Source organism: Anopheles nili (assembly GCF_943737925.1).
Source record: "Anopheles nili chromosome X unlocalized genomic scaffold, idAnoNiliSN_F5_01 X_unloc_4, whole genome shotgun sequence".
Taxonomy (NCBI): domain Eukaryota; kingdom Metazoa; phylum Arthropoda; class Insecta; order Diptera; family Culicidae; genus Anopheles; species Anopheles nili.
This window is the reverse complement of record NW_026525500.1, coordinates 176,574-195,000: the sequence shown is the minus strand read 5'-3', so window position 1 is coordinate 195,000 and position 18,427 is coordinate 176,574.

The following is an 18,427-nucleotide window of genomic DNA, read 5'->3' as shown; positions in this document are numbered from 1 at the left end:
GTTTGGTTCATCGCTCATCTCTACATTACGCCGAGCTCAACTAGTATTGTTCGTTTCACCGTTTGATGCGAGATCGGGGTATACCCGGTACCGCGGTACTTCCCACCCAGGTTGGATGGCCGTACAACACTCAAGAAGTAACAACGTGCCGGTGCTAAGCACCGTCTCCTCAAGATCTACGAGTTCTGACACCTCTTGGCTACTTGACCCCTTTCCCGGTGGGTGCAAGTCACTCTACTCCGAGCCCTGGGACACCTTCCCAGGGTGTTTTCCATGTACCACTAACCCTTGGTTGGACACCTCTTGGCTACTTGACCCCTTTCCCGGTGGGTGCAAGTCACCGTGCGGAACCTTTCGGCCGCTCTCCCTAGGACTGTGTTGCAGGCAAGCACAGTGGTTCCGCGACCTAGAGACAGCGGCATCCCTTGTTACTGCTAATCCGAGCCCTGGGAAACCTTCCCAGGGTGTTTTCCATGTACCACTAGCCTCTGGTTGACCATCGGTGGAGGTACTTGATTTCACCCAAAACCACCCTAGGTCACCGTTCCGACCGCCCAGCTACCGTTAAAACGCCTCCGGACACCAGGACACACCTTCCCGGTACCAGAACCAGTCGTAGTTGCCGTCACCCAAATTTCATACAACCGTCACCCACGGGCCGAAACACCTTGCCACTACATGAGTCTAGTATTAGGTCCTAGGGTCTCTTTTCGACAACTCCCGACCTCCCTGATATCGAATCGTCAGTTTACATGAGGAGGCTAAACTTTCTATGACGACTCAGTACAACCATACCTCCCTATAATAGTGAAATGTCAAATTCTAGGGCTTTTTGGCCATGGAAAATTCTGAAGCTCGGCACGAGCAAACATGACCCATGCTTGTATCTCCGAAACTATGAGTCTGACAGTTTTGCACCCTTCTGCGGAAAGTTGTGTCTCGGTAAGCCTAAAAAGTCAGTAGAACATCACGAAACGATCCGACCACTCCTTCGACCTGTTTTGGGGTTTTGCAGTTTTCCATGGGGTATTTTGTATGGGGAAAACCGACCCATGCCCGTATCTCCGTACCTAAGCGTCTGACGGTCTTGGACCCCTTTAGGTAAAAGTTGCATTCCGTCGAGCTGAACATTTCACTAGAACATCGCGAAACGATCCGACGACTCCTTCTGGGAGTTTTTGGGGTCCGAAGGTTTTCTGGGACTTAGTCTCTGGAGCAACATTTCTGAAGCTCGGCACGAGCAACCACGCACGTGTCTTATATCTCCGTAAGTAAGGGTCTGACGGTCTTGGACACCTTTAGCAAAAAGTTGCGCTCTATCGAATGGAACATTTCACTAGAACACCACGAAACGATCCGACCACTCCTTCGACCTGTTTTGGGGTTTTGCAGTTTTCCATGGGGTATTTTGTATGGGGAAAACCGACCCATGCCCGTATCTCCGTACCTAAGCGTCTGACGGTCTTGGACCCCTTGAGGTAAAAGTTGCATTCCGTCGAGCTGAACATTTCACTAGAACATCGCGAAACGATCCGACGACTCCTTCTGGGAGTTTTTGGGGTCCGAAGGTTTTCTGGGACTTAGTCTCTGGAGCAACATTTCTGAAGCTCGGCACGGGCAACCACGCACGTGTCTTATATCTCCGTAAGTAAGGGTCTGACGGTCTTGGACACCTTTAGCAAAAAGTTGCGTATAACCATCCTCGTCAATACTCTCGAACACTGTAACTCGATCCGACCACTCCTTGGTACACTTTTGTGGGTTGCCAGTTTCGGTTGGGACTTAGTCTCTGGAGACCAAATTCTGAAGCTCGGCGTGGGTACCGGTTTTTCGTGCACGTCAGAGGGCCTCGACCGCCCCGAGAACCCGACCTTCAGGATTTTGGCCATTTTTGGGGGTGCACAAAAGTGTTCGTAATCAACCTCGGATTGTACTTTTCATCATCTAGGGGCACCGTAGGGACCGAAAAAAGTGGTTTCGCATGATAGTCCACCTCGACCCATGTCGACCCTTGCGCGACCCCGACCTTCAGGATTTTGCTCTACGGAAGGGGGTGCACAAAAGTGTTCGTAATCAACCTCGGATTGTACTTTTCATCATCTAGGGGCACCGTAGGGACCGAAAAAAGTGGTTTCGCATGATAGTCCACCTCGACCCATGTCGACCCTTGCGCGACCCCGACCTTCAGGATTTTGCTCTACGGAAGGGGGTCTACTTGTGCGCAACCCCGACCTTCAGGATTTTGCTCTACGGAAGGGGGTGCACAAAAGTGTTCGTAATCAACCTCGGATTGTACTTTTCATCATCTAGGGGCACCGTAGGGACCGAAAAAAGTGGTTTCGCATGATAGTCCACCTCGACCCATGTCGACCCTTGCGCGACCCCGACCTTCAGGATTTTGCTCTACGGTAGGGGGTGCACACTTGCGCGACCCCGACCTTCAGGATTTTGCTCTACGGAAGGGGGTGCACAAAAGTGTTCGTAATCAACCTCGGATTGTACTTTTCATCATCTAGGGGCACCGTAGGGACCGAAAAAAGTGGTTTCGCATGATAGTCCACCTCGACCCATGTCGACCCTTGCGCGACCCCGACCTTCAGGATTTTGCTCTACGGAAGGGGGTGCACACTTGTGCGACCCCGACCTTCAGGATTTTGCTCTACGGAAGGGGGTGCACAAAAGTGTTCGTAATCAACCTCGGATTGTACTTTTCATCATCTAGGGGCACCGTAGGGACCGAAAAAAGTGGTTTCGCATGATAGTCCACCTCGACCCATGTCGACCCTTGCGCAACCCCGACCTTCAGGATTTTGCTCTACGGAAGGGGGTGCACAAAAGTGTTCGTAATCAACCTCGGATTGTACTTTTCATCATCTAGGGGCACCGTAGGGACCGAAAAAAGTGGTTTCGCATGATAGTCCACCTCGACCCATGTCGACCCTTGCGCGACCCCGACCTTCAGGATTTTGCTCTACGGTAGGGGGTGCACACTTGCGCGACCCCGACCTTCAGGATTTTGCTCTACGGAAGGGGGTGCACAAAAGTGTTCGTAATCAACCTCGGATTGTACTTTTCATCATCTAGGGGCACCGTAGGGACCGAAAAAAGTGGTTTCGCATGATAGTCCACCTCGACCCATGTCGACCCTTGCGCGACCCCGACCTTCAGGATTTTGCTCTACGGAAGGGGGTGCACAAAAGTGTTCGTAATCAACCTCGGATTGTACTTTTCATCATCTAGGGGCACCGTAGGGACCGAAAAAAGTGGTTTCGCATGATAGTCCACCTCGACCCATGTCTACCCTTGCGCGACCCCGACCTTCAGGATTTTGCTCTACGGAAGGGGGTGCACAAAAGTGTTCGTAATCAACCTCGGATTGTACTTTTCATCATCTAGGGGCACCGTAGGGACCGAAAAAAGTGGTTTCGCATGATAGTCCACCTCGACCCATGTCGACCCTTGCGCGACCCCGACCTTCAGGATTTTGCTCTACGGAAGGGGGTCTACTTGTGCGCAACCCCGACCTTCAGGATTTTGCTCTACGGAAGGGGGTGCACAAAAGTGTTCGTAATCAACCTCGGATTGTACTTTTCATCATCTAGGGGCACCGTAGGGACCGAAAAAAGTGGTTTCGCATGATAGTCCACCTCGACCCATGTCGACCCTTGCGCGACCCCGACCTTCAGGATTTTGCTCTACGGAAGGGGGTCGACCCTTGCGCGACCCCGACCTTCAGGATTTTGCTCTACGGAAGGGGGTGCACAAAAGTGTTCGTAATCAACCTCGGATTGTACTTTTCATCATCTAGGGGCACCGTAGGGACCGAAAAAAGTGGTTTCGCATGATAGTCCACCTCGACCCATGTCGACCCTTGCGCGACCCCGACCTTCAGGATTTTGCTCTACGGAAGGGGGTGCACAAAAGTGTTCGTAATCAACCTCGGATTGTACTTTTCATCATCTAGGGGCACCGTAGGGACCGAAAAAAGTGGTTTCGCATGATAGTCCACCTCGACCCATGTCGACCCTTGCGCAACCCCGACCTTCAGGATTTTGCTCTACGGAAGGGGGTGCACAAAAGTGTTCGTAATCAACCTCGGATTGTACTTTTCATCATCTAGGGGCACCGTAGGGACCGAAAAAAGTGGTTTCGCATGATAGTCCACCTCGACCCATGTCGACCCTTGCGCGACCCCGACCTTCAGGATTTTGCTCTACGGAAGGGGGTGCACACTTGTGCGACCCCGACCTTCAGGATTTTGCTCTACGGAAGGGGGTCTACTTGTGCGCAACCCCGACCTTCAGGATTTTGCTCTACGGAAGGGGGTGCACAAAAGTGTTCGTAATCAACTTCGGATTGTACTTTTCATCATCTAGGGGCACCGTAGGGACCGAAAAAAGTGGTTTCGCATGATAGTCCACCTCGACCCATGTCGACCCTTGCGCGACCCCGACCTTCAGGATTTTGCTCTACGGAAGGGGGTGCACACTTGTGCGACCCCGACCTTCAGGATTTTGCTCTACGGAAGGGGGTGCACAAAAGTGTTCGTAATCAACCTCGGATTGTACTTTTCATCATCTAGGGGCACCGTAGGGACCGAAAAAAGTGGTTTCGCATGATAGTCCACCTCGACCCATGTCGACCCTTGCGCGACCCCGACCTTCAGGATTTTGCTCTACGGAAGGGGGTGCACACTTGTGCGACCCCGACCTTCAGGATTTTGCTCTACGGAAGGGGGTGCACAAAAGTGTTCGTAATCAACCTCGGATTGTACTTTTCATCATCTAGGGGCACCGTAGGGACCGAAAAAAGTGGTTTCGCATGATAGTCCACCTCGACCCATGTCGACCCTTGCGCGACCCCGACCTTCAGGATTTTGCTCTACGGAAGGGGGTGCACACTTGTGCGACCCCGACCTTCAGGATTTTGCTCTACGGAAGGGGGTGCACAAAAGTGTTCGTAATCAACTTCGGATTGTACTTTTCATCATCTAGGGGCACCGTAGGGACCGAAAAAAGTGGTTTCGCATGATAGTCCACCTCGACCCATGTCGACCCTTGCGCGACCCCGACCTTCAGGATTTTGCTCTACGGAAGGGGGTGCACACTTGTGCGACCCCGACCTTCAGGATTTTGCTCTACGGAAGGGGGTGCACAAAAGTGTTCGTAATCAACCTCGGATTGTACTTTTCATCATCTAGGGGCACCGTAGGGACCGAAAAAAGTGGTTTCGCATGATAGTCCACCTCGACCCATGTCGACCCTTGCGCGACCCCGACCTTCAGGATTTTGCTCTACGGAAGGGGGTGCACAAAAGTGTTCGTAATCAACCTCGGATTGTACTTTTCATCATCTAGGGGCACCGTAGGGACCGAAAAAAGTGGTTTCGCATGATAGTCCACCTCGACCCATGTCGACCCTTGCGCGACCCCGACCTTCAGGATTTTGCTCTACGGAAGGGGGTCTACTTGTGCGCAACCCCGACCTTCAGGATTTTGCTCTACGGAAGGGGGTGCACAAAAGTGTTCGTAATCAACCTCGGATTGTACTTTTCATCATCTAGGGGCACCGTAGGGACCGAAAAAAGTGGTTTCGCATGATAGTCCACCTCGACCCATGTCGACCCTTGCGCGACCCCGACCTTCAGGATTTTGCTCTACGGAAGGGGGTGCACAAAAGTGTTCGTAATCAACCTCGGATTGTACTTTTCATCATCTAGGGGCACCGTAGGGACCGAAAAAAGTGGTTTCGCATGATAGTCCACCTCGACCCATGTCGACCCTTGCGCGACCCCGACCTTCAGGATTTTGCTCTACGGAAGGGGGTCTACTTGTGCGCAACCCCGACCTTCAGGATTTTGCTCTACGGAAGGGGGTGCACAAAAGTGTTCGTAATCAACCTCGGATTGTACTTTTCATCATCTAGGGGCACCGTAGGGACCGAAAAAAGTGGTTTCGCATGATAGTCCACCTCGACCCATGTCGACCCTTGCGCGACCCCGACCTTCAGGATTTTGCTCTACGGAAGGGGGTCTACTTGTGCGCAACCCCGACCTTCAGGATTTTGCTCTACGGAAGGGGGTGCACACTTGTGCGACCCCGACCTTCAGGATTTTGCTCTACGGAAGGGGGTGCACAAAAGTGTTCGTAATCAACCTCGGATTGTACTTTTCATCATCTAGGGGCACCGTAGGGACCGAAAAAAGTGGTTTCGCATGATAGTCCACCTCGACCCATGTCGACCCTTGCGCGACCCCGACCTTCAGGATTTTGCTCTACGGAAGGGGGTGCACAAAAGTGTTCGTAATCAACTTCGGATTGTACTTTTCATCATCTAGGGGCACCGTAGGGACCGAAAAAAGTGGTTTCGCATGATAGTCCACCTCGACCCATGTCGACCCTTGCGCGACCCCGACCTTCAGGATTTTGCTCTACGGAAGGGGGTGCACACTTGTGCGACCCCGACCTTCAGGATTTTGCTCTACGGAAAGGGGTGCACAAAAGTGTTCGTAATCAACCTCGGATTGTACTTTTCATCATCTAGGGGCACCGTAGGGACCGAAAAAAGTGGTTTCGCATGATAGTCCACCTCGACCCATGTCGACCCTTGCGCGACCCCGACCTTCAGGATTTTGCTCTACGGAAGGGGGTCTACTTGTGCGCAACCCCGACCTTCAGGATTTTGCTCTACGGAAGGGGGTGCACAAAAGTGTTCGTAATCAACCTCGGATTGTACTTTTCATCATCTAGGGGCACCGTAGGGACCGAAAAAAGTGGTTTCGCATGATAGTCCACCTCGACCCATGTCGACCCTTGCGCGACCCCGACCTTCAGGATTTTGCTCTACGGAAGGGGGTGCACAAAAGTGTTCGTAATCAACCTCGGATTGTACTTTTCATCATCTAGGGGCACCGTAGGGACCGAAAAAAGTGGTTTCGCATGATAGTCCACCTCGACCCATGTCGACCCTTGCGCGACCCCGACCTTCAGGATTTTGCTCTACGGAAGGGGGTGCACACTTGTGCGACCCCGACCTTCAGGATTTTGCTCTACGGAAGGGGGTGCACAAAAGTGTTCGTAATCAACCTCGGATTGTACTTTTCATCATCTAGGGGCACCGTAGGGACCGAAAAAAGTGGTTTCGCATGATAGTCCACCTCGACCCATGTCGACCCTTGCGCGACCCCGACCTTCAGGATTTTGCTCTACGGAAGGGGGTGCACAAAAGTGTTCGTAATCAACCTCGGATTGTACTTTTCATCATCTAGGGGCACCGTAGGGACCGAAAAAAGTGGTTTCGCATGATAGTCCACCTCGACCCATGTCGACCCTTGCGCGACCCCGACCTTCAGGATTTTGCTCTACGGAAGGGGGTCTACTTGTGCGCAACCCCGACCTTCAGGATTTTGCTCTACGGAAGGGGGTGCACAAAAGTGTTCGTAATCAACCTCGGATTGTACTTTTCATCATCTAGGGGCACCGTAGGGACCGAAAAAAGTGGTTTCGCATGATAGTCCACCTCGACCCATGTCGACCCTTGCGCGACCCCGACCTTCAGGATTTTGCTCTACGGAAGGGGGTCTACTTGTGCGCAACCCCGACCTTCAGGATTTTGCTCTACGGAAGGGGGTGCACAAAAGTGTTCGTAATCAACCTCGGATTGTACTTTTCATCATCTAGGGGCACCGTAGGGACCGAAAAAAGTGGTTTCGCATGATAGTCCACCTCGACCCATGTCGACCCTTGCGCTACCCCGACCTTCAGGATTTTGCTCTACGGAAGGGGGTGCACAAAAGTGTTCGTAATCAACCTCGGATTGTACTTTTCATCATCTAGGGGCACCGTAGGGACCGAAAAAAGTGGTTTCGCATGATAGTCCACCTCGACCCATGTCGACCCTTGCGCGACCCCGACCTTCAGGATTTTGCTCTACGGAAGGGGGTGCACAAAAGTGTTCGTAATCAACCTCGGATTGTACTTTTCATCATCTAGGGGCACCGTAGGGACCGAAAAAAGTGGTTTCGCATGATAGTCCACCTCGACCCATGTCGACCCTTGCGCGACCCCGACCTTCAGGATTTTGCTCTACGGAAGGGGGTCTACTTGTGCGCAACCCCGACCTTCAGGATTTTGCTCTACGGAAGGGGGTGCACAAAAGTGTTCGTAATCAACCTCGGATTGTACTTTTCATCATCTAGGGGCACCGTAGGGACCGAAAAAAGTGGTTTCGCATGATAGTCCACCTCGACCCATGTCGACCCTTGCGCGACCCCGACCTTCAGGATTTTGCTCTACGGAAGGGGGTCGACCCTTGCGCGACCCCGACCTTCAGGATTTTGCTCTACGGAAGGGGGTCTACTTGTGCGCAACCCCGACCTTCAGGATTTTGCTCTACGGAAGGGGGTGCACAAAAGTGTTCGTAATCAACCTCGGATTGTACTTTTCATCATCTAGGGGCACCGTAGGGACCGAAAAAAGTGGTTTCGCATGATAGTCCACCTCGACCCATGTCGACCCTTGCGCTACCCCGACCTTCAGGATTTTGCTCTACGGAAGGGGGTGCACAAAAGTGTTCGTAATCAACCTCGGATTGTACTTTTCATCATCTAGGGGCACCGTAGGGACCGAAAAAAGTGGTTTCGCATGATAGTCCACCTCGACCCATGTCTACCCTTGCGCGACCCCGACCTTCAGGATTTTGCTCTACGGAAGGGGGTGCACAAAAGTGTTCGTAATCAACCTCGGATTGTACTTTTCATCATCTAGGGGCACCGTAGGGACCGAAAAAAGTGGTTTCGCATGATAGTCCACCTCGACCCATGTCGACCCTTGCGCGACCCCGACCTTCAGGATTTTGCTCTACGGAAGGGGGTCTACTTGTGCGCAACCCCGACCTTCAGGATTTTGCTCTACGGAAGGGGGTGCACAAAAGTGTTCGTAATCAACCTCGGATTGTACTTTTCATCATCTAGGGGCACCGTAGGGACCGAAAAAAGTGGTTTCGCATGATAGTCCACCTCGACCCATGTCGACCCTTGCGCGACCCCGACCTTCAGGATTTTGCTCTACGGAAGGGGGTCGACCCTTGCGCGACCCCGACCTTCAGGATTTTGCTCTACGGAAGGGGGTGCACAAAAGTGTTCGTAATCAACCTCGGATTGTACTTTTCATCATCTAGGGGCACCGTAGGGACCGAAAAAAGTGGTTTCGCATGATAGTCCACCTCGACCCATGTCGACCCTTGCGCGACCCCGACCTTCAGGATTTTGCTCTACGGAAGGGGGTGCACAAAAGTGTTCGTAATCAACCTCGGATTGTACTTTTCATCATCTAGGGGCACCGTAGGGACCGAAAAAAGTGGTTTCGCATGATAGTCCACCTCGACCCATGTCGACCCTTGCGCGACCCCGACCTTCAGGATTTTGCTCTACGGAAGGGGGTCTACTTGTGCGCAACCCCGACCTTCAGGATTTTGCTCTACGGAAGGGGGTGCACAAAAGTGTTCGTAATCAACCTCGGATTGTACTTTTCATCATCTAGGGGCACCGTAGGGACCGAAAAAAGTGGTTTCGCATGATAGTCCACCTCGACCCATGTCGACCCTTGCGCGACCCCGACCTTCAGGATTTTGCTCTACGGAAGGGGGTCGACCCTTGCGCGACCCCGACCTTCAGGATTTTGCTCTACGGAAGGGGGTGCACAAAAGTGTTCGTAATCAACCTCGGATTGTACTTTTCATCATCTAGGGGCACCGTAGGGACCGAAAAAAGTGGTTTCGCATGATAGTCCACCTCGACCCATGTCGACCCTTGCGCGACCCCGACCTTCAGGATTTTGCTCTACGGAAGGGGGTCGACTTGTGCGCAACCCCGACCTTCAGGATTTTGCTCTACGGAAGGGGGTGCACAAAAGTGTTCGTAATCAACCTCGGATTGTACTTTTCATCATCTAGGGGCACCGTAGGGACCGAAAAAAGTGGTTTCGCATGATAGTCCACCTCGACCCATGTCGACCCTTGCGCGACCCCGACCTTCAGGATTTTGCTCTACGGAAGGGGGTCGACTTGTGCGCAACCCCGACCTTCAGGATTTTGCTCTACGGAAGGGGGTGCACAAAAGTGTTCGTAATCAACCTCGGATTGTACTTTTCATCATCTAGGGGCACCGTAGGGACCGAAAAAAGTGGTTTCGCATGATAGTCCACCTCGACCCATGTCGACCCTTGCGCGACCCCGACCTTCAGGATTTTGCTCTACGGAAGGGGGTCTACTTGTGCGCAACCCCGACCTTCAGGATTTTGCTCTACGGAAGGGGGTCTACTTGTGCGCAACCCCGACCTTCAGGATTTTGCTCTACGGAAGGGGGTGCACAAAAGTGTTCGTAATCAACCTCGGATTGTACTTTTCATCATCTAGGGGCACCGTAGGGACCGAAAAAAGTGGTTTCGCATGATAGTCCACCTCGACCCATGTCGACCCTTGCGCGACCCCGACCTTCAGGATTTTGCTCTACGGAAGGGGGTGCACAAAAGTGTTCGTAATCAACCTCGGATTGTACTTTTCATCATCTAGGGGCACCGTAGGGACCGAAAAAAGTGGTTTCGCATGATAGTCCACCTCGACCCATGTCGACCCTTGCGCGACCCCGACCTTCAGGATTTTGCTCTACGGAAGGGGGTCTACTTGTGCGCAACCCCGACCTTCAGGATTTTGCTCTACGGAAGGGGGTGCACAAAAGTGTTCGTAATCAACCTCGGATTGTTCTTTTCATCATCTAGGGGCACCGTAGGGACCGAAAAAAGTGGTTTCGCATGATAGTCCACCTCGACCCATGTCGACCCTTGCGCGACCCCGACCTTCAGGATTTTGCTCTACGGAAGGGGGTGCACAAAAGTGTTCGTAATCAACCTCGGATTGTACTTTTCATCATCTAGGGGCACCGTAGGGACCGAAAAAAGTGGTTTCGCATGATAGTCCACCTCGACCCATGTCGACCCTTGCGCGACCCCGACCTTCAGGATTTTGCTCTACGGAAGGGGGTGCACAAAAGTGTTCGTAATCAACCTCGGATTGTACTTTTCATCATCTAGGGGCACCGTAGGGACCGAAAAAAGTGGTTTCGCATGATAGTCCACCTCGACCCATGTCGACCCTTGCGCGACCCCGACCTTCAGGATTTTGCTCTACGGAAGGGGGTCTACTTGTGCGCAACCCCGACCTTCAGGATTTTGCTCTACGGAAGGGGGTGCACAAAAGTGTTCGTAATCAACCTCGGATTGTACTTTTCATCATCTAGGGGCACCGTAGGGACCGAAAAAAGTGGTTTCGCATGATAGTCCACCTCGACCCATGTCGACCCTTGCGCGACCCCGACCTTCAGGATTTTGCTCTACGGAAGGGGGTCTACTTGTGCGCAACCCCGACCTTCAGGATTTTGCTCTACGGAAGGGGGTGCACAAAAGTGTTCGTAATCAACCTCGGATTGTACTTTTCATCATCTAGGGGCACCGTAGGGACCGAAAAAAGTGGTTTCGCATGATAGTCCACCTCGACCCATGTCGACCCTTGCGCGACCCCGACCTTCAGGATTTTGCTCTACGGAAGGGGGTCTACTTGTGCGCAACCCCGACCTTCAGGATTTTGCTCTACGGAAGGGGGTGCACAAAAGTGTTCGTAATCAACCTCGGATTGTACTTTTCATCATCTAGGGGCACCGTAGGGACCGAAAAAAGTGGTTTCGCATGATAGTCCACCTCGACCCATGTCGACCCTTGCGCGACCCCGACCTTCAGGATTTTGCTCTACGGAAGGGGGTCTACTTGTGCGCAACCCCGACCTTCAGGATTTTGCTCTACGGAAGGGGGTGCACAAAAGTGTTCGTAATCAACCTCGGATTGTACTTTTCATCATCTAGGGGCACCGTAGGGACCGAAAAAAGTGGTTTCGCATGATAGTCCACCTCGACCCATGTCGACCCTTGCGCGACCCCGACCTTCAGGATTTTGCTCTACGAAAGGGGGTCGACTTGTGCGCAACCCCGACCTTCAGGATTTTGCTCTACGGAAGGGGGTGCACAAAAGTGTTCGTAATCAACCTCGGATTGTACTTTTCATCATCTAGGGGCACCGTAGGGACCGAAAAAAGTGGTTTCGCATGATAGTCCACCTCGACCCATGTCGACCCTTGCGCGACCCCGACCTTCAGGATTTTGCTCTACGGAAGGGGTCTACCCTTGCTCGACCCCGACCTTCAGGATTTTGCTCTACGGAAGGGGGTGCACAAAAGTGTTCGTAATCAACCTCGGATTGTACTTTTCATCATCTAGGGGCACCGTAGGGACCGAAAAAAGTGGTTTCGCATGATAGTCCACCTCGACCCATGTCGACCCTTGCGCGACCCCGACCTTCAGGATTTTGCTCTACGGAAGGGGGTGCACAAAAGTGTTCGTAATCAACCTCGGATTGTACTTTTCATCATCTAGGGGCACCGTAGGGACCGAAAAAAGTGGTTTCGCATGATAGTCCACCTCGACCCATGTCGACCCTTGCGCGACCCCGACCTTCAGGATTTTGCTCTACGGAAGGGGTCTACCCTTGCTCGACCCCGACCTTCAGGATTTTGCTCTACGGAAGGGGGTGCACAAAAGTGTTCGTAATCAACCTCGGATTGTACTTTTCATCATCTAGGGGCACCGTAGGGACCGAAAAAAGTGGTTTCGCATGATAGTCCACCTCGACCCATGTCGACCCTTGCGCGACCCCGACCTTCAGGATTTTGCTCTACGGAAGGGGGTGCACAAAAGTGTTCGTAATCAACCTCGGATTGTACTTTTCATCATCTAGGGGCACCGTAGGGACCGAAAAAAGTGGTTTCGCATGATAGTCCACCTCGACCCATGTCGACCCTTGCGCGACCCCGACCTTCAGGATTTTGCTCTACGGAAGGGGTCTACCCTTGCTCGACCCCGACCTTCAGGATTTTGCTCTACGGAAGGGGGTGCACAAAAGTGTTCGTAATCAACCTCGGATTGTACTTTTCATCATCTAGGGGCACCGTAGGGACCGAAAAAAGTGGTTTCGCATGATAGTCCACCTCGACCCATGTCGACCCTTGCGCGACCCCGACCTTCAGGATTTTGCTCTACGGAAGGGGGTGCACAAAAGTGTTCGTAATCAACCTCGGATTGTACTTTTCATCATCTAGGGGCACCGTAGGGACCGAAAAAAGTGGTTTCGCATGATAGTCCACCTCGACCCATGTCGACCCTTGCGCGACCCCGACCTTCAGGATTTTGCTCTACGGAAGGGGGTCGACTTGTGCGCAACCCCGACCTTCAGGATTTTGCTCTACGGAAGGGGGTGCACAAAAGTGTTCGTAATCAACCTCGGATTGTACTTTTCATCATCTAGGGGCACCGTAGGGACCGAAAAAAGTGGTTTCGCATGATAGTCCACCTCGACCCATGTCGACCCTTGCGCGACCCCGACCTTCAGGATTTTGCTCTACGGAAGGGGGTGCACAAAAGTGTTCGTAATCAACCTCGGATTGTACTTTTCATCATCTAGGGGCACCGTAGGGACCGAAAAAAGTGGTTTCGCATGATAGTCCACCTCGACCCATGTCGACCCTTGCGCGACCCCGACCTTCAGGATTTTGCTCTACGGAAGGGGGTCTACTTGTGCGCAACCCCGACCTTCAGGATTTTGCTCTACGGAAGGGGGTGCACAAAAGTGTTCGTAATCAACCTCGGATTGTACTTTTCATCATCTAGGGGCACCGTAGGGACCGAAAAAAGTGGTTTCGCATGATAGTCCACCTCGACCCATGTCGACCCTTGCGCGACCCCGACCTTCAGGATTTTGCTCTACGGAAGGGGGTGCACAAAAGTGTTCGTAATCAACCTCGGATTGTACTTTTCATCATCTAGGGGCACCGTAGGGACCGAAAAAAGTGGTTTCGCATGATAGTCCACCTCGACCCATGTCGACCCTTGCGCGACCCCGACCTTCAGGATTTTGCTCTACGGAAGGGGGTCTACTTGTGCGCAACCCCGACCTTCAGGATTTTGCTCTACGGAAGGGGGTGCACAAAAGTGTTCGTAATCAACCTCGGATTGTACTTTTCATCATCTAGGGGCACCGTAGGGACCGAAAAAAGTGGTTTCGCATGATAGTCCACCTCGACCCATGTCGACCCTTGCGCGACCCCGACCTTCAGGATTTTGCTCTACGGAAGGGGGTGCACAAAAGTGTTCGTAATCAACCTCGGATTGTACTTTTCATCATCTAGGGGCACCGTAGGGACCGAAAAAAGTGGTTTCGCATGATAGTCCACCTCGACCCATGTCGACCCTTGCGCGACCCCGACCTTCAGGATTTTGCTCTACGGAAGGGGGTGCACAAAAGTGTTCGTAATCAACCTCGGATTGTACTTTTCATCATCTAGGGGCACCGTAGGGACCGAAAAAAGTGGTTTCGCATGATAGTCCACCTCGACCCATGTCGACCCTTGCGCGACCCCGACCTTCAGGATTTTGCTCTACGGAAGGGGGTCGACTTGTGCGCAACCCCGACCTTCAGGATTTTGCTCTACGGAAGGGGGTGCACAAAAGTGTTCGTAATCAACCTCGGATTGTACTTTTCATCATCTAGGGGCACCGTAGGGACCGAAAAAAGTGGTTTCGCATGATAGTCCACCTCGACCCATGTCGACCCTTGCGCGACCCCGACCTTCAGGATTTTGCTCTACGGAAGGGGGTCGACTTGTGCGCAACCCCGACCTTCAGGATTTTGCTCTACGGAAGGGGGTGCACAAAAGTGTTCGTAATCAACCTCGGATTGTACTTTTCATCATCTAGGGGCACCGTAGGGACCGAAAAAAGTGGTTTCGCATGATAGTCCACCTCGACCCATGTCGACCCTTGCGCGACCCCGACCTTCAGGATTTTGCTCTACGGAAGGGGGTGCACAAAAGTGTTCGTAATCAACCTCGGATTGTACTTTTCATCATCTAGGGGCACCGTAGGGACCGAAAAAAGTGGTTTCGCATGATAGTCCACCTCGACCCATGTCGACCCTTGCGCGACCCCGACCTTCAGGATTTTGCTCTACGGAAGGGGGTCTACTTGTGCGCAACCCCGACCTTCAGGATTTTGCTCTACGGAAGGGGGTGCACAAAAGTGTTCGTAATCAACCTCGGATTGTACTTTTCATCATCTAGGGGCACCGTAGGGACCGAAAAAAGTGGTTTCGCATGATAGTCCACCTCGACCCATGTCGACCCTTGCGCGACCCCGACCTTCAGGATTTTGCTCTACGGAAGGGGGTCGACTTGTGCGCAACCCCGACCTTCAGGATTTTGCTCTACGGAAGGGGGTGCACAAAAGTGTTCGTAATCAACCTCGGATTGTACTTTTCATCATCTAGGGGCACCGTAGGGACCGAAAAAAGTGGTTTCGCATGATAGTCCACCTCGACCCATGTCGACCCTTGCGCGACCCCGACCTTCAGGATTTTGCTCTACGGAAGGGGGTCTACTTGTGCGCAACCCCGACCTTCAGGATTTTGCTCTACGGAAGGGGGTGCACAAAAGTGTTCGTAATCAACCTCGGATTGTACTTTTCATCATCTAGGGGCACCGTAGGGACCGAAAAAAGTGGTTTCGCATGATAGTCCACCTCGACCCATGTCGACCCTTGCGCGACCCCGACCTTCAGGATTTTGCTCTACGGAAGGGGGTGCACAAAAGTGTTCGTAATCAACCTCGGATTGTACTTTTCATCATCTAGGGGCACCGTAGGGACCGAAAAAAGTGGTTTCGCATGATAGTCCACCTCGACCCATGTCGACCCTTGCGCGACCCCGACCTTCAGGATTTTGCTCTACGGAAGGGGGTCTACTTGTGCGCAACCCCGACCTTCAGGATTTTGCTCTACGGAAGGGGGTGCACAAAAGTGTTCGTAATCAACCTCGGATTGTACTTTTCATCATCTAGGGGCACCGTAGGGACCGAAAAAAGTGGTTTCGCATGATAGTCCACCTCGACCCATGTCGACCCTTGCGCGACCCCGACCTTCAGGATTTTGCTCTACGGAAGGGGGTGCACAAAAGTGTTCGTAATCAACCTCGGATTGTACTTTTCATCATCTAGGGGCACCGTAGGGACCGAAAAAAGTGGTTTCGCATGATAGTCCACCTCGACCCATGTCGACCCTTGCGCGACCCCGACCTTCAGGATTTTGCTCTACGGAAGGGGGTGCACAAAAGTGTTCGTAATCAACCTCGGATTGTACTTTTCATCATCTAGGGGCACCGTAGGGACCGAAAAAAGTGGTTTCGCATGATAGTCCACCTCGACCCATGTCGACCCTTGCGCGACCCCGACCTTCAGGATTTTGCTCTACGGAAGGGGGTGCACAAAAGTGTTCGTAATCAACCTCGGATTGTACTTTTCATCATCTAGGGGCACCGTAGGGACCGAAAAAAGTGGTTTCGCATGATAGTCCACCTCGACCCATGTCGACCCTTGCGCGACCCCGACCTTCAGGATTTTGCTCTACGGAAGGGGGTCGACTTGTGCGCAACCCCGACCTTCAGGATTTTGCTCTACGGAAGGGGGTGCACAAAAGTGTTCGTAATCAACCTCGGATTGTACTTTTCATCATCTAGGGGCACCGTAGGGACCGAAAAAAGTGGTTTCGCATGATAGTCCACCTCGACCCATGTCGACCCTTGCGCGACCCCGACCTTCAGGATTTTGCTCTACGGAAGGGGTCTACCCTTGCGCGACCCCGACCTTCAGGATTTTGCTCTACGGAAGGGGGTGCACAAAAGTGTTCGTAATCAACCTCGGATTGTACTTTTCATCATCTAGGGGCACCGTAGGGACCGAAAAAAGTGGTTTCGCATGATAGTCCACCTCGACCCATGTCGACCCTTGCGCGACCCCGACCTTCAGGATTTTGCTCTACGGAAGGGGGTGCACAAAAGTGTTCGTAATCAACCTCGGATTGTACTTTTCATCATCTAGGGGCACCGTAGGGACCGAAAAAAGTGGTTTCGCATGATAGTCCACCTCGACCCATGTCGACCCTTGCGCGACCCCGACCTTCAGGATTTTGCTCTACGGAAGGGGGTCTACTTGTGCGCAACCCCGACCTTCAGGATTTTGCTCTACGGAAGGGGGTGCACAAAAGTGTTCGTAATCAACCTCGGATTGTACTTTTCATCATCTAGGGGCACCGTAGGGACCGAAAAAAGTGGTTTCGCATGATAGTCCACCTCGACCCATGTCGACCCTTGCGCGACCCCGACCTTCAGGATTTTGCTCTACGGAAGGGGGTGCACACTTGTGCGACCCCGACCTTCAGGATTTTGCTCTACGGAAGGGGGTGCACAAAAGTGTTCGTAATCAACCTCGGATTGTACTTTTCATCATCTAGGGGCACCGTAGGGACCGAAAAAAGTGGTTTCGCATGATAGTCCACCTCGACCCATGTCGACCCTTGCGCGACCCCGACCTTCAGGATTTTGCTCTACGGAAGGGGGTCTACTTGTGCGCAACCCCGACCTTCAGGATTTTGCTCTACGGAAGGGGGTGCACAAAAGTGGTCGTAATCAACCTCGGATTGTACTTTTCATCATCTAGGGGCACCGTAGGGACCGAAAAAAGTGGTTTCGCATGATAGTCCACCTCGACCCATGTCGACCCTTGCGCGACCCCGACCTTCAGGATTTTGCTCTACGGAAGGGGGTCTACTTGTGCGCAACCCCGACCTTCAGGATTTTGCTCTACGGAAGGGGGTGCACAAAAGTGTTCGTAATCAACCTCGGATTGTACTTTTCATCATCTAGGGGCACCGTAGGGACCGAAAAAAGTGGTTTCGCATGATAGTCCACCTCGACCCATGTCGACCCTTGCGCGACCCCGACCTTCAGGATTTTGCTCTACGGAAGGGGGTGCACACTTGTGCGACCCCGACCTTCAGGATTTTGCTCTACGGAAGGGGGTGCACACTTGTGCGACCCCGACCTTCAGGATTTTGCTCTACGGAAGGGGGTGCACAAAAGTGTTCGTAATCAACCTCGGATTGTACTTTTCATCATCTAGGGGCACCGTAGGGACCGAAAAAAGTGGTTTCGCATGATAGTCCACCTCGACCCATGTCGACCCTTGCGCGACCCCGACCTTCAGGATTTTGCTCTACGGAAGGGGTCCTCTCTGTACAAGGTTTAGGGGTACATTTTCACCCAAAAACCACTATCGCTCAACCGAAACAACTCCTCGACATGTGTCTTCTCTGTGAATTTGGCCCCGATCTGACGAGTAGTTTTCGAAATATGCCCATCTGAAGGTACATATTGGGACTTAGCCGATTTTCACCCATTGCGGTGTCTATGGGGTGTTGGGAATCGCTCTACCGACCAGCCGGT